Source organism: Pseudonaja textilis, chromosome 1 (assembly GCF_049901715.1).
Source record: "Pseudonaja textilis isolate UNSWEBS1 chromosome 1, rPseTex1.2, whole genome shotgun sequence".
Taxonomy (NCBI): domain Eukaryota; kingdom Metazoa; phylum Chordata; class Lepidosauria; order Squamata; family Elapidae; genus Pseudonaja; species Pseudonaja textilis.
The window spans coordinates 305,316,018-305,337,902 of record NC_141990.1 but is presented as its reverse complement, the minus strand read 5'-3'; the positions used below and the strand labels follow the sequence as shown (position 1 = coordinate 305,337,902).

General features: G+C 39.4%; 1 long non-coding RNA gene across 1 annotated transcript in view; it reads right to left on the bottom strand.

The window, feature by feature from the left end:
• The window catches only part of LOC148128285 (uncharacterized), a 60,691-nt gene extending 43,984 nt beyond the window's left edge, over positions 1 to 16,707 (bottom strand). The window contains exon 1 of the long non-coding RNA XR_015741194.1: positions 16,655 to 16,707. This is a non-coding gene — a long non-coding RNA (uncharacterized LOC148128285). The remainder of the gene's footprint in view (positions 1 to 16,654) is intronic.
• Positions 16,708 to 21,885: the final 5,178 nt, after the last annotated feature.

The window sequence follows — 21,885 nt, the reverse complement described above, 5'->3', positions numbered from 1 at the left end:
TTGCTCTTTTCTTTTAGTCCTGTTCAAATATTTTCTAGCACAATGACATATTTATTAACCCCGCCACTCACTCCATGAGGCAAGGCTTTGATTGGCTTTTGGTAAAGGATTCCTGAAAAGTGGCGGTTGCCCCCACCCCTGCTGTCTCCAATAAGAGTTAATATTATTACTGCTATTTGTGTCAAACGCTGGAGAACAAGCACTTTTAAAAACGGGGCACGTTTATTTAAAACAGCTGGGCAAAAGAGCATGAAGGCCCAGCTAGAGTCGTTAGGTCAAAGGTCAGGGGTAACACCAATCTCTGCAGAACTTTGAAGCTGACATTTTACAGATTATATGTGTCTCGCTGCACAGTGGGCACAGCATATCTACGGGGCTGAGGGCCCCCGATTTGTCCTTTGCATTTTTATGAGTCCACAACATTGTTCTTTGAAGCAGCACACACGGAGAAAATAATACTAATGCTAATAAAAAAAATGCTTTAATGCTATTGAGCTATTTAAAGTAAATCAAGAGAGAGTTTCCTGGAAATACGGTTGCACTGCAAGATAAGGTTTCAGTTCTTCCCCTTCTTTAAAGCTTTCCTTTTTTTTTCATTGATCCTTTGCTTTCCTATCCAAGACAACATTCTTCTTTGTCCTGCCTTCTACATATATTAGGGTTTTAATAAAAAAGAAAACCCAGCTGAGATTGTTGGGATGCACAATTGAATCCACCATGCCCTTTTTTCCCTGGCTACATTCTGTTATCGCTTTCCCTAGGATCAGGGTAGGGAAACTTGGCTCTTTTATCACTTATGGACTTCAACTCCCAGAATTCCTGAGTGAGCCATAAAGGTTCCCCATCCTTGGCCTACTGGTTTTACAGTTGTGGGGGAAATCAATTTTTGACTTGAATGGGACTGTTTAATATACAAATGAAGGACATTCTTCATTTGTATATTAAACAGTCCCATTCAAGTCAAAAATTGATTCCCCCCACAATTGAAAAACCAGTAGGCCAAGGATGGGGAACCTTTTATGGCTCACTCAGGAATTCTGGGAGTTGAAGTCCATAAGTGATAAAAGAACCAAGTTTCCCTAACTCTGCCCAGGATGACCCAAAAGACCTTGCCAGCTTCAATCTTTTGGGCAGCCATCGACTAGAGTGAGTGCACAGAGAAGAAATGATGTGATGAAAATAGAAACATTTGGATTGATAGTTTGGGGGAGAAGGCTTTTCCCCTTATCCTTCCACATGTTAAATCTATTCAATAGCACAAAGTTGCATATATATATGTATATTTGGTTTACTACTAAAACAGGATGAGAAGCTATATCTTCGCTTTGAGACAGTTTTTTTTTACTTACCTGATAAATGTCAATAATTCTAAGAGTATAATTGTATTTGTCTGTTTGAAAAGAATTCCAACCATCATTTAATCCAAGTCACTAATAACATCAAAGAACATTGGTTGGAACCTAAAATTGTAGGCCCTAGTTGATACTTTGCCTTCCTTTGATAATGAATCATAGGTGAGCTCTCCTTGAGCATGACTTTTGCAAACAGCCTTGTATCCACTTAAATTGTCATGCCTCAGCCTCCATAAACAAAGAAGGAACATCTGAATAAGCTGTTTGATCCACACATGTGGGAAGGCAAACATCTAATTTGGTATCCTCTTAGAACCAAGTAGTTCTAAGATTAGAAGGTGGAAAATTCTCTGTGACCCCACCTTGTCATGGATAGATCACACCCTGGCCAGTTTTAGAGCAATTTATACTTTTGCTGAGATGGTGGCACAATTAAAATAATCTGACTGAGGGATCTAATAGCTGGATCTAATTTTTTTCTGAATACATTCAAGGACTTTTCCCTCTGATTTATCAGTAATATTGATATAGTCCAGGCTATCTTTGGAATATAGAGACAGCCAGGGAGGTTGACACTATAGTTCTTATCTCTTATTTCTCACCAAGCTTATTCAGTGCCTTGACTAAGTTGCAAGCTAAAAGTGATGAAGCTGAAAGGACAGCTGGAGCACAAATTTTACCCATTGGAAAAGGATGAAATGAAGCAGAAACTAAAGACCGTTTGAAGACCTGATCCACAGCATTGAGAGCAGTAAAGAGTATTTAATCACCATTGCACCTGTGCAAAATAAACTGGTGGGGTTTTTTTTATGTTGAATGATAGCTTCATTATCAGGTGATAGGGAGGGTTACAGAATAGCTAGTGGCTCATTGTGAAACTTGCATTCTTCACCAGGACTCCAGTATTGGACACTTCATAGGAATGTAATGTTAATATCTATCCTTTCTATGAATTTTATCTTTTCATCTTCACAATGTTATGCATATAACTATGTGGAGAAATAAGCATTACAATATATTGCTTTTAGTTCTGCATTAAGGAAGGTGGGTGAGGGAGGATGTGTTCCCACTGTCTAAATCAGGGGTGGAATTCACCTATTCGCTAGAACAGGTTGTTAACATTCTAAGCAGTTCAGAGAACCAGTTGTTAGAAGAAATTACTGGCCTAATCCTGTAAGGAAGGCAGGAAGGAAACATTCTGGTGTTGCTTACAGAAACTGCCTCTCCATTAACCCTTATTACATTCTTGGCAGGACTAGACTTCCCGTCTCAGGAACTTCTCTGGAGTTTTTTCCCCCTCCTTTGCTGGTACTTTGCTTGTGTGGAGTGACCATTCAAAGTTACAATGACATTGAAAAAAGGGACTTATGACCATTTTTCACACTTATGACTGTTGCAGCATCCCCACAGTCATGAGAGGCCAGGTGAGGAGATGCGTGCCTCGATGCGAGTGATATTGAGTTGGCCATGCCCAGCCAATAACATGACCATCAAGCCATGTCCACCCAATCACATGACCACCAAGCCACACCCACCAAGCCACGCCCACAGAACCAGTTGTTAAAAAATTTGAATCACACCCCTGGTCTAAAGGAGGCGTGTTCTCTGTTGAACAAACCTTCCGTTAATTCAAGAGATCTTTCTAATACTTAGCAAGTCTGAAACATTCAGATAAGTTGTCAAGAATGTGATGGACTCACAAATTCAGATGCAACTGGATGCTTTTGATTATCCAAACTCATTTCTATTGGGCTTTGCTTGCTTTTGTAGATGGTCTGTGAAGGGGACAGTATAGTCATACTACTACTGGGTTTCATGGCATCATTCAATATTATTGGCTACTGCACAATCGTCTTCTGAATTATCTGGCAGAATTGGATTCTAGAGGAATTGTTCTGCAATTGCTTCAGTCCTTCCTTGGAGGCAGATCCAGAAGGTGGTGCCAACGTACCACTTTCCTCTACCCAGGGGATTGACCTGTGGTGTTCCATGGGTTTCCATTTTCTTTGTATGCTGTTCATAAAACATTTCAGAGAGATCATAACAAATTTTTGGAGTAAGGTAACTGTTCTACTGTACTTTGACTTCAAACTCCAACGAGCAATTAGCATCTTTCTACAATGCTTAAGTTTGATAGGCTGAATAAAGAAAAACAAGTTGAAATTAGACTTGGGATAGTTAGAAGTATTATTAGTCATTAGTAAACTGGGTTTGTTATTTGGGGCCTTTTATTAAAATAATCACCTGATCTCCAACAGGGAGATGGACTTCCTCCAAACAATGCACTTCTTAGCTGGACTCCCATTTTCTGTCCCCCATCTACTTCTTCTACATTAAAAAAAATCATTAAACCAATTCCAAATACACATGAAGTTTTAGGAACTTTCATCTTCTTTAAAAGGCAGTCAGAAAAATGTAATAAACATAATAAACTGGCAGCCTGGTTAGGCCATGGGGTTGGCTGAAGACACCATGGGTGGCTAAGCTGTATGAAAACCAGATGTGAAAGCTTTGGCAGGGAGGGAAGAGATCTGCTCCTTCTGCTGATTGGTTGATGGGAGGCAACGAAAAAGCAATGATTCTGCATGAAAGACACAGCTCACAACAAGAAGAACTGAACTCGATAGGCAGCTCAATAGAAAATACAAGTAATCCTCAATTTATAACCACAATTAAGCCCAAAATTTATGTTGTTAAATGAGAATTTGTTAAATGAGTTTTGCTCCATTTTACAACATTTCTTGCCACAATTGTTAAGTGAATCACTGCAGTTGATAAGTTAGTGTCCTGGTTGTTAAGTGACTCTGGCTTCCCCATTGACCTTGCTTCTCAGAAGTTTGCAAAAAGTGATCGCATGACCCCAGGACACTGTAGTGGTCATATAAGGCCTAGAGGTGGACCTCTCTCCTCACAATCAGGAGGCTGTGAGTTCGATCCTAGGTAGAGGCTAATATTTGGAATAGACTCGCCTGCTGGAGCAGGAGATTGAACTAGTTGAACTACTCCAAGGTCCCTTCCAACTATGTTATTCTATGTCTTTTATGGATGAACTAGTTGCCAAGCATCTGAATTTTGAACACATGAGCATAGGGATGCTGCAAATGTAACTGCAAGGTCACAAATCATATTTTCTCAGTGCCATTGTAACTTTGAATGGTCACTACTGTTGTAAGTTGCGGACTACCAGTAGTATTTATTTTGCTTCAATAAAATTTCTATGTTGTTTAAAATATCACTGATTAACACAGGATAATGCTGTTCATTCTTCCATTGGCATGACATGAAAAATTACATAGGTAAAAGATACTTTCAAGATTTATCAATGTAAACAAGACTTTCAATGACCAATATCCAAACAAAATTATTTTTTGCAATATTTTTATTAAAGATTTTTACATCAGTAAAAGATAACACAAACTAAAATCAAAACGAAGAAGAGAAGATAGAAAAAAAGAACAGAAAGTACAGAAAAGAAAAAAGAAAAAGAAAACAATCTATTTAAAAATGTTGTCCTCATATTCAAAAAAGAGAATGAGGACAATCCAGGAAACTATACACCTGCTTGTACTAGATATATAAATACTGGGTAAGATCTCCGAGCACATTATAAAGCAGCATGCTATTATTAACAGAAGCTAGTCCTCATTTACCACAAACCAGTTGTGCCAAACTCTGTTTATTTCCTTTGGATGTGATAGACTATCTGGATTTGAGTAAAGCATTTGACTGGGTGCCTTATAATAATTCCCCCTCATAAAATGCTAAGTGTGAGCTAAATAAAACTACTGTTAGATGAGCTCATAGTTGGCTGAATGACTATACCCAAAGAGTGCTCATTAATGGTTCCTCTTCAGTTTGAAGGGAAGTATGGTATGGAATGCCATAAACCCTGGGCTGTTCAACATTATTATCAATTACTTGGATGGCGTCAAAACAGATGCTTTAGAGTTTGCAGAGAGTACAAAACTGGGAGGATGGAATCGAGATGCTTTAGATGAATAGGATGGAATTTAACAACACAAAATTTTGTTGTACAACTTTCCATCTGGGTCCTTTTTTTACCGACCCTGGAAGGATGGAAGGATGAGTCAACCTTGAGCCTGGTGAGATTCGAACTGCCAAATTGTAGTCAACCGGCAGTCAGCAGAAGTAGCCTGCAGTACTGCATTCTAACTACTGCGCCACTGCGGCTCAATAGAACACAAGGAAGGGTTGAATGTTCTTGCTGGATCCAAGTTAAATATGAGCCATCACTGTAAAGAAACTCCTAATAGCACAAATGACATTTTAGGATGTATTAACAGAACTGGAGCATCCAGATTACAAGACATTATTTATTCTTCCACTCTGTCCTGGTATAGAGCCCATTTGGAATATACTATGACTAAGTTGGAAAAGAATAGTGACAGACTGGAGTATGTTCAGAGGATGGCTGCCAAGATAATGAGAGGCCTGGAAACCAAAGTCTGCGAGGAATGGTTAATTCCTGGATACATTTAACTGCAAAAAAGATGATTGAAGGGAGACATGACAACAGTCTTCAAATGTTTGAAAAGTTTTCACACAGTAGCAGTCTTGTGCTTTATTATGCTTATGCTGAGATCAGGTCCAGATCACTGGGCCAAAAGTATAAGGAAAGCAGTTTGGGCTGAACATCAAAAGAACTTTCTGTCTTCACAAGCTTTCAAACCAATGGAACAGGCTATACCTGAAGTAATGAATTCTTCTTGTCTAGGGGTCTTCGTTCTTCCCCTTTCTCACAGTTTTACAGGCACACAACCTACCAATTTGGTCTCTCATTTTATTAGTTCATTCATGCGCTTCACTGTTTATTCCTTTTACATTTTAATCCACTTTCCTCTATATGCTACAGCAGGGGTGTCAAACTCGATTTCATTGAGGCCGCATCAGGGTTGTGTTTGACCTTGGGGCTGGATGGGCGTGGCTAGCTTGATGTCACTCATGTCAGAGGTGTCTGTGGTGACCAGATTGCTCTGCCAGCAAAAACGGGCTCCCGAGCTCTATTTTCAGCCCCCACCCCCACCCTGAGCTCCATTTTCACTGGCAGAGGGCAGCAGGAGGTCATCGTGGCTGAAAAAGGGCCTGGGAAGGCTGCATGCGGCTCTCCCGAGCTCTGTTTTTGCTGGCAGAGGCATTGCAGGCCAGTCCTTTGCTGTTTCTAGAGTGGCCCCATGGGCCAGATCTAAGCACCCCTTGGGGTGTCTCTGCTCCCAGACCTTGAGTTTGAAAGCCCTAAGCTAGAGTCATCACCCAATAGGCAACAGATATTGTAAGAGAAGCAGACAGAGATACAAATTTACTAGCATCGGTTGTACCTATGCCACATGCTTTATTCTGTGGTTGTAGTAAATTTTAGCTTAATTTGGTCAGTAGGTCACAAGTGCAACCACAGCCTAGCTTTATGTTCACCCCGTTCTATCTCTGGATCTCTAATATGGAGACTACCTTTCTCAGGGTCTGTTTCAAAATCCATTTAATAGTAGTTGGCATTGAGGTTTTTGTTAGGGAGTGATTCATTTACTCATAATTTAAATGGCATGCCTAAGGTTCAGAAAATCCACGAATAGTAAATAGAAAATATTTTATCAAGTTTATGCCAATGTGTAAGTTCTGACCTCTGCCTCTAGAAAGTCACAATTATGAAAGCAATATTGGGTTATTTCCCAGTTTTTTATTTCTACAAAATTTCAAAATTAAACCAATAATTAACCAACCATATCACACTATCCCCTTACTCCAGAAGGCAGATTATATTTCTAATTTTAAAAGTTCATTTTTGCACAAAGCAAACTAATCACAGACAGGTGACAATTAGTACAATGTGTGACTGTCCAGGCGCATAAGAAAGTGGAAACTAACTTCAGCATTGCATCGCAATAGATGGTGAGAAATTTCTCAGAGGCGACAATTAGCCATTAGGCGCATTCCTGTTCTTACCAGCAGCTTTGGAAATTATCACCTGAAGGCTGACTCATCTTTGAGAAACAACAGCAGGAAGTCTTCCTTAAGCTGGTGCCCTTCAGATCATTTGTGAATGTCACTCCTAAGAAACCACAACCAAATTAGGAAAGGGTGGACTAAAAGGGCATGGATTCCTCCATCATCATCACCATAACCCTTGGAAAAATTTGGTTGGAGAGCAGAATGAATGCCGCTTCTGTGCCAGAAACTCTGGCTTGCATTCCAGCATGTAGAATCTTGCAATACGTCCCAGGCAGGTCTCTCTGCTCTGTAAGTGAGACCTTAGCATGCCAGAAGCTCCGAGTGGATGAGGCGTGACTTTAAGAAGACACAGGAGACATCAATAAACAATCTCCATCTGTTTTGACAATAGAAACTGAACAGCTGACCCATGTGACTGTATCAGGCTTTCAATATTTCATTGGTGGACTTAAGGCAGTAAGGTGGTTGTTTGGAAGTTGCAGAGTTGGTCTAGAATTGTTAACAATCAGAAGGTCTATGTACCATAAAATATTTCCGTGTCAATATGAAAGATGGGTTTTTGTCATCTACAAAAGAACTTGGAAAAGCAAAAAAAGAGGTTTTAACCTTTTTACTGGACTTTATATCTCCCAAAACTGCAAAATCTCTGGTGACACAGTAGAGCAGTCAGAGCCTTTAGTTGTCTGCAACATCTCCCAGTTTGAGAGTGATGGGTGACTTGAAGAGCATTTGTGGGACTTCTTTTGTGTGAGACCCTTGAGCCAACATATAGTCCAAGAAGAGGGGACTTTAGGAGAGGATGGGCAATAACTCCTGGCTCTGGCTCCATTTACCATCATTTGCAACACTGAAAATAAAATCAAAGTGGGCATCTCTTGGATCCCATGCCAAGCTACTTGGGAGAAGCCAACTGCTCCTGCCATTACTCTGCTCTAGTGACAACTGCATCTCATCAAATTGAAGGGCCAGAGCTTTCTGAAGACAGCTGCTGAAATATTGTTGCACATGAGTATGCTAAAAATATAAATGTAGAAGATAGAATAATAGATTTGGAAGGGAACTTGAAGGTCTTCTAGTCCAGTTCCCTACTCAAGTAGGAGACCCTATACCATTCTGGTCAATGCCCAGTCTCTTCTTGAAAACCTTCAAGTGGAGAAGCACCCACATCTTCCAGAGGTGAGCCTTCCACTGATTAATTGTTCCCATTGTCAGAAAAATTCTCCTTAGTTCTAGGTTGGATCTCTCTTTGAACATCTACCCATTACGTCTTGTACTGCCCTCAGGTGCTTTGGATCAGCCTCTTCTACTCTGTGATAGCCCCTCAGATACTGGAAAAAATTCCTTCTTTTCATTGAAGTAGACATACATAATTCTTCAGTCATTCATCATATGGTTTAGCCTCCAGTCCCCTAATCATCATTGTTGCTCTTCTCTGCAGCCTTTCTAGGCTTTCAACATCTTTTGAGTATTCAAAAGTATTCCAAGTGTAATCTGACCAGTGCAGTATACAGTAAAGCAGTACTATCACTTCATACAATCTTGAAAGTATCCCTCTGTTAATATTACCTAGGACTGCATTAGCTCTTTTGGCAGTTTTGGTTGGCCGGCTGGTAACATAAGATATCAAACTGACTTTTAATCCAATGAATGTAATTGAAACAAACCTTCGTTTGCATATTTTATCATAAATGTATGTCTCATTAAAACCAGTGCAGAGCACTGTAGTCTGTCCCATACAGCTTACTAAGCTTCCTTGGCATTTTTGTATACATTTATAGTAATTTCAATTTAGAATGATTTATTAGATAAAAAAGAAGATACCGTAACACATATAAAGAAAAAGACCAGTAAAGAGAAAGAAAGAAGTCATTTTCTCTTCTTTTTAAAAAAAGTTTCTGACATAATTGGCATATATCATTGGCATATCATCCTCATCAGCTTAATTGTTTTTTTAATGGTGCATAATAAAAAAGGAATCATCTGATATCCTACTTTCCATCTCTATTCTGCTACTGTAATGTACATAAAATGATTAAGTAATTACATAAAAGGAATAACCAAGGCCATTCCCTTTGGGGTGTGCATAAGCACACCAATCATGCCTACCGTCCCTGTCCTATTGTTTTTTATTTTTCTTATAAGTATCTATCTCATGTATTCAAAATTATATTTATTCTTATACCTGTATCTTGTAAGCGATTGACAAATCAAATAAATACTAAAATACCCACTGCATTATCCATTTCAGTGGCTCTGGTTTATAGAACAGAACAGAACCGAATAGAATTCTTTATTGGCCAAGTGTGATTAGACTTGGTGCAAATGCTCTCAGTGTACATAAAATAAAAGATACAAAAGGTACATTTATCAAGAGTCAAGAATCATAAGGTACAACACTTAATGATAGTCATAGAGTATAAATAAGCAATCAAATCATACTAGGAAACAGTCAATATAAATCGTAAGGATACAAGCAACAAAGTTACAGTCATACAGTTAAAAGTGGGACGGGATGGGTGATAAGGAATGATGAGAAGATTAATAGCAGGGGTGGGATTCAAATTTTTTAACAACCGGTTCTGTGGGCATGGCTTAGGTGGTGGGTGTGGCTTGGTGGTCATGTGACTGGGTGGACATGGCTTGGTGGTCATGTTATTGGCTGGATGTGGCCAACTCAATATCACTCACATCGAGGCACGTATCTCCTCGTCTGGCCTCTCATGACTGTGGGGATGCTGCAACAGTCATATGTGTGAAAAATGGTCATAAGTCACTTTTTTCACTGTCATTGAAACTTTAAATGGTCACGCCACACAAGCAAAGTACCAGCAAAGGAGGGGAAAAAAACTCCAGAGAAGTTCCTGAGACGGGAAGTCTAGTCCTGCCAAAAACGTAATAAGGGTTAACGGTGAGGCAGTTTCTGTAAGCAACACCAGAATGTTTCCTTTCTGCCTTTCTTACAGGATTAGGCCAGTAATTTCTTCTAACAACTGGTTCTCTGAACTGCTTAGAACATTAAAAACCAGTTCTAGTGAATAGGTGTGAACTGGTAGAATCCCACCTCTGGTTAATAGTAATAGTAGTGCAGACTTTGTAAATAGTTGGACAGTGTTGAGGGAATTATTTGCTTAGCAGAGTGATGGTGTTTGGGAAAAACCTGTCCTTGTGTCTAGTTGTTTTGTGTGCAGTGCTCTATAGTGTCTTTTGAGGGAAGGAGTTGAAGCAGTTTATATTGATACCATAGATCAGGGGTGTCAAACTCGATTTCATTGTGGGCTGCATCAGGGTTGCATTTAACCTTGGGGGAGCTGGGGGGGGGGCATGTCCAGATGGGAGTGGCCATGGTGAGCATGGCCAGCTCAACAACACATGTTGGGAGCACCTGTGGTGGGCTAGGCAGGGCTGGGGGATACACTTTTGCTAGTAGTTTGTTTTGCTAGCACTCTGCCAGTGAAAACAGAGCTCGGGGGCCCCCACGAGCCCCCCCAGTCAACATTTTCAGCTGTGACAGCCTCCTGCAGCCCTCAGCCAGTAAAAAGGGTCAACCCACATGGTCCTCTTGAGCTTTGTTTTTGCTGGCAGAGGCACTGTGGGCTGGTCCTTTACTATTCCCAGGGTGGCCTCATGGGCCAGATCTAAGCACCCTGCAGGCCGAATTTGGCCCATGGACCTTGAGTTTGACATCCTTGCCATGGATTATTCTTATTAAACTCTTCCTTTTTTATCTTGCCTATTGTTCGCACTTATTTGCTTCTGCCTGCCTTTTTTTATTTTTGCAGGTTAACCTTTTTATATATCTGTTGATGTTTAATAAACAATCTGTATTTTTGCTAGTTCAACTGAGTGACATGCATACTTGCTCTGATGTGAATATAGAGTTGGCTGTGAATGTGCTAGGTGCAAACCATGCCAGAAATTATCCACCATAATTTTTCAACAATTTTGACATTTAGAAGGTACATTCTTTGTTTTATTATGAATGACCTCAAATTTTATAGTCCTTCTGTGACAGATCAGGACTCAATGTAATTCATTCATAGCTTTTTAAGCATGCTGGGAAATAGCCCCTCTGAACGCAAGTAACTATAAATTGTGCCCTTTATAAAATAACATTTATGGTCACACATACATACCTTCTCCCACAAGAGCCCCCAAGGTTCTAAAATAAACGTTAGTAATTTAGCACCTATGTTCTTTGTCTAGTGTTGTTGAAGTGACTCTGTGTGTGCCAGCATGTGAGAACCTTCAGTGCTTTTCTTACCCAAACTTCTCTGTGATAATGTCAGAGACTTTACAGAGAGTCCTCACAGACTGCAAGAGATGACGCATAGCAGCCCTTCATGGATCTTCCTGCGTCAGACAGTAGCAGCTACAGAATCCCATTCTCTCCCATATTTAATGACAAACAACTCCCTCCATTTCAAAAACTACAAATCAGTGAGGAACATTGTATTCCAGACACTTTCCTGACCCATTACTTTACTATGTGGTGGGATGGTTTCCTTCAGAGGAAAACCTTGAAACTGTGACAATTCTAGCTTTCACGTTCAGAGTAGGAGTATGAAGTAGGGTTGCAGGAATTGGGTATGTCTAGTCTAGTGAAAAGAAGGACTAGGATTGATGTGATAGCAGTGTTCCAATATTTGAGGGGATGCCATAAAGAAGAGAGAGGCAACCTATTTTCCCAAGCACCAGAAGGCAAGAAAAGAAGCAATGGATGGAAAATAACCAAGAGAAACAACCTAGAATGAAGGAGAAATTTCCTAACAGTTAGAATAATAAACCAGTGGAACCGTTTGCTTTCAGAAGTTGTGGATGCTCCATCATTAGAATTTTTTAAAAAGAGACTGGACATCCATTTGTCTGAAATAGTACAGGGTCCCCTGCTTGAGTAACGTGTCTGATTTTTTTTCTGGATGTCATTCCAGGCCTTAGTACAATCTATTGGACTGAAGGCATGGAGCAACAATGCAGAGGACTTAGAGCACAAGACAACTGATGTGTGTATATGTGTTAGCTGACAAGGACATGGGGGCATGAAAGCCAATTTAAATCAGACCTCCAGGAGTCCCAAGACTGTACAATTGACTGGGAAGTCTTAGGCTACCAGATCAAGGCTGAAATATCTGGATGATCTCTAAATAGCAGCAAAACCTCAAGCTTTTCTTTCCCTCTTTGCTGTCACCTAGAGGCCATTCAGATTTTGGCAGGCAACTTTTAATAACTTAAGGCAGCTGACAAAGGAAAATTACTTCTGTATTATTGACAAGAAAATTATATAGTCACCAGGTGTAAAGTCTGATTTGAGAGTTTTTCCTGCAGACTTATAATATTTTATTTAATAGTGGAACAACTAGGTGTTATTTCTTTAAATAAAGCAAAGTCAGTGTGTAGGAATCCTTTAACTTAGAAAGACCATGAGTTCCACTTCCTAGGAGTAAAAACTGTTTTGAAGGTGCATACATGAACATGTCTGTGTGTTTGTGCACATGCGCACGCACACAAGATTTATTTAATTTAAGTCTTCTCAGGACCAAGTCTTTTTGCAGCTAGAAGGACTAAATACCTCCTAAATATAGTTTGCACTGCAGTAAATCCAATGCTCTATGCCAGGGGTGTCAAACTCACCAGCTGTGGGCCGGATGCGTCACATGCTGGCTCCGCCCTCACCTGATTTAACAAAGTGGAAAAAAGTCCCAATATGTCACATGATGCCGCTGTAACGATGTGAGTTTGACACCCCTGCTCTATGCTATGGTTCTATCTGAACTTTCTTGACATTGAGGCAGGATGTGCACATCACTCTAAGCATTTCCTTGTATAATTATGACCATTAAATAAACCACTGTTGCTTGATCTTCCACAATAAGCCTAAATCAAGCAAGCCACGCTCCACCTTAGTATAATGTTGAACCAGACCAAAATGTTGAAAGAGTCACTGTATTTTACTTGAACTTGCTGAGGTTTCCATTCCCCATTACATCATGCATATTATGGGAAGCCAGAATGCTGGTGGTAGAACATTGCTTTAATGTCATGCTGTTAACTCTTCCCTTCCAGAAAATGGCTTGCAAATATTTGCACCATCCCTAGCTTCCAAATGAACCCTCATGTTACCATATACTAATACTGTATGTGTAATAGGATTACATGCAACACAAGCTAATCTTATGCATATTGATACAGAGTATTAATTAGTATGTCATGTGGCTGGTTTGTTTTTGCCTTAATGGATTTTGTCAGCTCCATCCCTGATGCCTCTAAGTATGATTTATGACTTGATAAGAAATGTGAACCCAGACAATTGTGGTTTACTCAACTAAGTATGGTTTTGTTTAATATGTGAACTACTCAGCTGCAGGAGCTAACCTAGAAGGCTCCCACTAAAACCCTCTGAAATAATTGGCCATAACTGTTTATCAATTATATAACTACTGAATTTTGACAAAGAATGAAATAATAAAAACCAAAGAGAAAAAGAATTAGAAAAGTCAGAGAAGGAAGGGGGTGCAAAAAATTAAAAAATAGATTTTTTTTTTTAAAAAACCTCTATATCGAGTAGGAGAAGTTTTCTGTTTTGATGTCATCAGCTGAAATGCTAGGGTAACCAGTTTTAGAGAGTTTCCCACTTTGCTTTATCAAAGTGTGTTTTATCCAGGCAAATAAAGACAAGTAAATCTCGGTTACTGTCGGTATATAGTTTTCGTCTGAACAGACTGAGTCCACCTACTAGGATAAATTCCTTGTAAAAAGATATTTGGAGAATAATAAATCTTTCTCCAGCAGCTCTCCATTAGCCATAAGATATCCATCATTTCTCTTTGTGAGCATTCAAGTTTAAAAGCAAATTCGTTGTTCCCAGAAACTGCTGCCCTCATCATCCCTCTTATAGTTTAACTAGGTGAGTCCCAAGTATAAACTCTCAGTTTACCCTTGTCTTATCAAACTTACACTCTGTCTTTCAAAACAGGACTTTTCCCAAATAGATAGCTTATATAAAATGACTTTACATTTGCCAAGAACTGCCTTTATGCCTTTAACCAACTGCACAAGTCACAGAAATTCAACAGGTGCAGTTTCTCTTGGCATGAATATGCAGCGGGGAGAAATGTGAGACCTTTTCCCTAAGCCAAGGAACTTAGCATGTGACATATGACTTCTGCCAAAGAGATGGTTGGCACTGTCAACCTTAAAAATCCCTTTCATGGGAGACTTAAGTGTACTTGTTGGAAATGTTGATATGAGGGAAGAAGGACCCCTGGCCTGCCTCTGTTCAGACAGTGTTTCTGCATCCCAAATGTGTGCAACATGGCAGTTCCTGAGGCTTTCGGTCTTCAATAGTTGTGAAAGTTTATACATATTTGTTGCATGAAAAGAGATCTTTCTCCTCTATCAATATATTTGGGGAATAAAGGCATATACAGGTAGTCCTCCGAAACAATAATTGTTCAGCGGTTGTTCGAAGTTACGATGGCACTGAATGAGAAGACTTACAACTGGTCCTTGTGCAGTAGTTGTGGTTGTCACAGCACTGTCATTGTGATCACATGGCCATGATGCTGGGGCTTAGCAATCAGCTCACAATTATAACATTGCAGCATCTGATGGCCATGTGATCACTATTTACAATCTTCATGGCCAGCTTTCGGCAAACGAAGTCAATGGGGTAGCTGGCAGGAGGTCACAAATGGTGATAGTACGAGCACAGGTTGTTGCCATTGCATGAGATTCACCTAACAATGACAATCAGGAGTGCCACAAGGCTGTTATAATTTGGAGCAGCCACACAATGTCATGCTTTATTATCGTTAAGCAAGAACTGACTGTATACTTGGGACAGATTCAATAGGTGGATAAAAATGTCAAACCCAGTTTGAACATCCGACTGATGAACCAATAATAATACTGGTAATATAATAAGTTCTGTAAGAAATACCATTTTGCCTGTAAGCAAGAACCGGTGGGACTATAAAATAGATGAAATAATGGAAAATGAAGAAGCTAAAGTGCTATGGGACATTGGAGTTCCAACTGACAAGTGCCTGTCTTCCATGTAACATCCCAGACTCCACAACTTTGATAAGAAAAATAAAAAAAAAGTCTGGATAGTGAGTGGGGCAGTACCTGGAGACTGGATAATGAATGTGACAGTACCTAGAGTAGAAGAGAAGAATAAGAACTGGAGAACATAACAAAATACAAAGACCTGTAAATAGAAATAGAACAACGGTGGCAAAAGAAAGCAAAGTATATATGGAGATTCTCAGTCGGCCAGGTCATGGTTGTCCCGAAGGTGCTTTTTTTTTTGCCCTACTCGGGTGAACCTAATAACACAAATAAACCTCCAGGTGGCCTCAATGACTCTGTAAAAGAATGGCTAGCCATCTGCAAGGAGTATAAATCCTTCCATTCCCTACTTCTTGGATGAGAAGTGAAACATCTTCAAAGAAAAACCAGAAAGTCCAGTTGCCTCTTGAAAAAAAGCATCTTTGGGAAAGCACAGGTAGTATCAATGGTAGAACAACGGGAGCATCACTTGAACCCCATTGGCATTGACAAAATCATCATCAGTCAATTGTAAAAGGCGGCTTTACTCAGAACAGCTGATATTCTGTGATGATAACCTTTAATACCATCCAACATCCAAACCTGCCTATCCCAGATCTTTGGGAAGAATTTAATAGATGGATAAAAATGTCAGATCCAGTCTGTTCATCTGGCTGACTGCACTGAACTAGACACAATATAATAATATAATCCCTCATTATTCTAAAAAAGATTCCAATTTTTCTGTTTATTTTTAATGACTGGTTTCCATAAGGTGGTCTGGTTTGTTTAGTTTGAAATGTTAAATCCAGACAGACATTGTGATTCATAAACTGTGATTTCTGGATTGGCATCTTGTGTGAATTTAGCCAATTATGATTTATTTAGGAATCATGCAATATTTATCCATCAGTAGTATGAACCAGATTTATAGAAATTTTACAGAAATTTCAATCAAGTGTAAGTATCTATGCATGGGCATACCAATGTGTGTATGTATACAACCATGCATTCATGCACATGCACACCCAATACATAAACTGTATAATTTGTATATCTAATCTTTATTAGATATTGAGCTTCTCTTTAATATGCTAAGTTTAGTTCATGATTTTCTTTCACTTTAGTTAAGGAGACATTTTATTATCATGCATATATCTCTGTTTTTAAATTTTATTTTGAAATAAATTGAAATTCCCTGAGGGAAAAAAAACAACAACTCGGAACTCTTTGAACATTAGAATAAAGCATCGTATTCCGCCTGAAAACACCACACTTCAGTAAGACGTTACCTTTCAAATGAAAGTGAGAATTTTCTGCATTGCAAGATGATGGCTTTCCTGTATTCTGCACAATTTTAAACATGAAAGCTTCGATATCAAAGAAATTTCTTTCAGTCTTTTCCAATATAGTATCTTCCCTGTTACAGGAGACATGAAACTCTTTTCACCTGGAGCCATCATTTAGAGAGCAACAAAGAAGGCAAGGTTGCTTCAAAATAGATAAATAAAATAAATTGTGTGAGTAGGCGAATTACTTGAAACAGACTTCTCTTCTGGGAATTCTTCTCCATTACAGCTCCCAAAGAGTTCAGGGCTGGGAAGTTTTTTTCTTAAGATTTGCCTCAATCTTTTTCAAAAATGAGTCCAACATCCCCATCTTGTGGTGAGGATCAAAACTTCAGGTTCACAGCTCACCTGGTGGCAAATTTCCACTGGGAGACAATGTTCCAAATATAACTCCTATATCTGATTCCAGACTGCTTAGTGACAGATCTGTGTTTACAATCTTCATGCTCCAGATTTTCCTGTTCTTACTGAAGTGATTTATTATTATATATTTGTGGACTGTGTAATTAGGCTTGATTGACTGGTTTGCTGATGTTTCATGATAGTTGAGAATGGAAGGAATGTTTCATCAACCTCTGTCAAACTCTTTTGGCTCTACTGAATGATAGTATTTGGCTTTCTAAGACCACACCTCACAATCTGTTCCTGAAGGCTAATCCTTGATTTAAGTAAATGATTCTGTGTACCTCCTTGTAGCTTGAGAAACACCAGCCCAAGATCACAGCTTCTTTCCATAATCTCAAACCAATCCCTTACTACTGATTCTTTTTCTAATTCCAAATGTCTATAAATTGCCTTCTTGGTGCCAGGCAGTTCTGAGTTCTCAGCCAATCTGAGTTTTTAAGCAAGCAAACCTCCAGCCTCCAATATCATTTTTATGCCTCTGAAGAATTAAAAACAATTAAAGAAAACAGGGAGATAGCTGCTGCCTAATCATTGCTTAGAAATATACTTGTCCAGAAAAAGGAGGGGAGGGAAGGGGAGGGGAGGAAAGGAGAAGGAAGAAAGAAGTAAGTTTGTAAAGAAGGAGGTTCACCCCCTGCATCGTACTGTACATTTCTCGGTTCATATCACATGCATTGTTTTCATACTTTTCTTAATTATTTTCCTAATAAAGTTGCATCTTCCTTGTTTTACATGCATCTGTATAGGTTGTGTACATTTGACCAGCATTTGTGTGTGTGTGTGCTCGCGTGTGCATGCGCGTGTAAGAGGACGGTATAATGTGTGCATGCTGCCTATATTTTCCTGAGCACCTTCAATTTTGGTTCTGTTGTAGTGGCTCTAAACTTAGTTTGGCATTTGAGGGCTAGTCCCAGCTCTGCCTTATGCTGGTTAGAGATAGAGATCAGATCTGGACTGTGAATATCCAGATTACTAGCTATGTCTTGATTAGTGTGTGTGCTGTCCAACCAGTGTATGGGAATTGGATAGTTAGGTAGCAATTGTGAGCTGTCCCATTAAGGGAATGCATCATGGTAAATGTAGTTAAGGTATCCTGGGAAATGTAGTCCATATCACATGACCACATCTGTAATCCTGATTGGTCACTAAATTGACCCTCGAAGGGTTGGGGGTAGGTTTTCCTCTCTCTTGGCTGAACTCATGGGCTCGTGGTAACTCTTCTACTTCTATCGCTACAACTTGGGGGAAAAAGGATAGAAGATAAATCATCTTTTTACCTACAAGACAGATATACAAAGGATTGGTCATTAAAGAAGAACTTCATCACAAATGTGAGTTATCAGGATACCTGATGAACCAATAAAAGTACTTTGTTATGGATGTTTTGTGAAGTTATCTATCTGCATCTGTACAGGATACAGAACAGTAAAAAGATGATTTATTTGAGCTCCTGAAGCCCCAAAAGAAGTAGATGCATCTGGTGTCTCTTTAAGATGTAGTCCTGAAGCCCATCACTATAAAGACTGTTAATTTGGATTTGTGATAAAGCAAAATAATATTGAAGCCAGGAGTGAATATGCAATGTTAATCTAAACCTGCATTTCTCATCGTCTCTCTCTCTCCCCCCCCCTCTCTCTCTCAGCATCGGAACTCTTTGCATGCTGGTTGGATGGTGGGAGGGGCTGGAATTCCCCCACATGCTAGTAACAAAGAGAACTTTCTAACCACAGAGTTGAAAACCAGTAACCCACCCACCCCCATCTTCTCTGCTCAACTTGTCTTCCTGCTATTTCAAAGACTCATTCTAACAAGAAGGAAAGCAAACTTCCCATCTTTCAAGGGACAGACAAGCAGCTTCCTTTATTTCATCTCTCCCTGGGCTAACACAAAGAAAACCAATTTAGCAAAGTAGCTTATGTCCTAGAGTAAAGACAAAGGATGTGTTTTTCTCTATCTTCGGCAGCATTTGCCATGAGGCCTCCAGCCATTTACAACTAAGGCTGTAAAACCTTCTCTGGCCAGTTTTATTGGGGCTATAACTCAAAGCTCCAGCAAGTAAGCTATCTGAACAAAGAGCAGTTTCCTTTCCCTCATGAAGCATAGAGTTTATCCATCTAATTTCTATGCTAGAAAAATTTAAGTATAACAAAGACACACTGCATATAACCCTTTGAACTGTTGTCCTTGTTTGATGAATTTCTCTTCCATAGCGTAAGGAATAAATACCTTTGGGACCCAACCACCCCTCTCCTAACGGGCAACATCACATCTTGGTAAAGCAGCCTACATTCCCATCTGGTGGTCAAGAAAAAATTTACAGTGAAGTCAAAGAATTCTTACCATTCCCCCCCCTTTTTCCAAGAGTAGGCAGGAAATTCTCCAATTTAACCAGAGTGTTTATCCAATGACAATCCCTTTTTGCAACTATTGTGGACAATCTAATCAATTTAATTCAAATGTTCCAAGATTAATGGCAACCTAACATGGGTGTAGCAACAGCATCTTTCAGACCTCTGCTGCCACCTTGTGAAGCAAGCAACAATAATAGGCATATTTCTGTGTTCAGCCCTCAAGTCTTCAGGCTTCGCAACGCAACCTCTAGTGCCCCCTTGTGTTGCAAGCTCACAACACACCCTAGAAGCAGCCATACTGTGTGCTGTGCTAGCATTGCCCAGACTCTGCAGTGCCACCTATGTGCTCAAGTATTAAATTCAGCAGCAATTCTATTTTCTGCTACCTGTTTGCAGCGCACCCTAGTACAAAAAAGGGAATTGCATGGAAAACCATTAAATTTTTCCAAAGTCACCCTTTGCCAATTTGAAGCATGGCAACTTCCTCAGCCATGACAGATGTCTCTGATGTACCAGAAGACCCGAATCCTCCACCCACCCTTGTTGTAAACATGGAGCCTGGTTCCCATACAGGATACAGAACAGTGTGGATAACGACTGCTACTAAATGATCTGTTCAAAATGATATTTCTATGGAACACATGGTAATTGGCTCCAGCTCCACGGAAATAAATGAGAATTTTTAAAAAACATAATTATTTCTATGTAGATTAATGAAATACTTCAGTAAAGGATAAAATAATATGTTTATAATTTAAATTTATTCTTAACGAAGTCACAGAATAGTTATTTTTTTAAAAAATACATTTTTATTGTTTTTCAAAATATCTTACCAATGTAGACTGTTTTCCATTTCTTCAGAACTTCATTGATATGCTGGTGGATGCATAATGCTTTATCCACACCTCAGCAAATTTGCATACTTCAATCAAGATTAACATCAGCATCCAAGACTTTTGCCTCACAACTTCTGCAGCTGGAAAGATATCTTGAGAGTGAACTCCATCACTTCCATGTCATAGTTTTCCTCTGACAGAATCTTCCTTTTCTCCATTTTGCACACACAAATATTAGCAGTTTCTAAACCCCAACAATAACCGCATACATGCTACCTATGCATTAGCTAAATTTTGGTTTTCATTAAATGTGCCCTGGTATCAATTTACAATTTGCACTAAATTGAATATCAGATTATTTAAACTCACAATAATTGCGATCTTGCTACAGATGGCAGAAAACAAATACTATTTTCCGTATCAGTTTGCTGCTAATTAATGATTGTTCATTTTTTTTAAACCCCAGATTTAGTAGCTTTCCTTATATTTTGGTTCTTGGGCAAATTACTTCTCTTTAGACTTCATATTTTATCTGTCAATAAGAATTACTCTGTGATATGCCTAGCTTGACAGGAGTGGCCATGGCAGAAAAATAGTGTAATAAATTAAAATAATAAAGAAGAATATTTGTAGCTCAGGGCTGAAATGTTTCCTGCAAGAAACAACCAAGCTCAGAAAGCACCAAAGACCCCTCAAATCAAAATAAATCAAAATGATTTTCTGAGCAGACAAAGCTCCAACAACAAAACTTTCTGGGAATATCCATGATATCCTCTCTACATTGCAAACATATGGAGCAGGTATATTTCTACCCTCCAATATATACCTTGGTCTTTGTTAATTGGCAAAAATAAGCTCTCTCATTTCTTTAAGCTGACCAAAAACTGATTTTGACCGAAATCATTTGCATCCCAGCTGTCTTCAACTTGATGTCGTGCTAAACTGTTAGGTTTCACCTCCTGTAATCCCCAGCCATCTGGATGGGGATGGGGGAGTTGAAATCTACTTAGTAACACTGCCATATTTGAGGGGAATCTGAGCAAGATGTCATGTCAGAATATCTGGCTGCTAATCATCAAAAGTGCCTGAGTGCTCCTCCTTCCTGGAAGACATTTTCTTCCCCACTCCTCCCGTTTCTACCCCAACCACTCTACCTCACTGTCCCTTGCCTCCTCTCTCTCCCTTTTGCTACCACCAGCAGGTAAACATGGAAAGAAATGCTACACTGGCTTTTCGGCTGAAACCATCATACCTAGATTATGGGCCACAAATGCCACAATTGTAATGGAATGTGTGGATGATCTTGGGGGATGAGGGAAAAAGATACTGTCTAGAAAACAATCAGACAAGACAGGGAGATGCACCCAGTGGCTAAACAGTCAGAGAAAGAAACTTATTTTTATTTATTTTATTTGGTTTGTCAATTGCTTACAACGTAATAGATATAGGTAAAAACATAGTTATGAAAACATGGATACATATAAGAAAAATAAAAGAAACAATAGGACAGGGATGATAGGCACGTTGGTGCGCTTATGCATGCCCCCTACAGACCACAGAGAAACCACAAAGAAGAAACCAC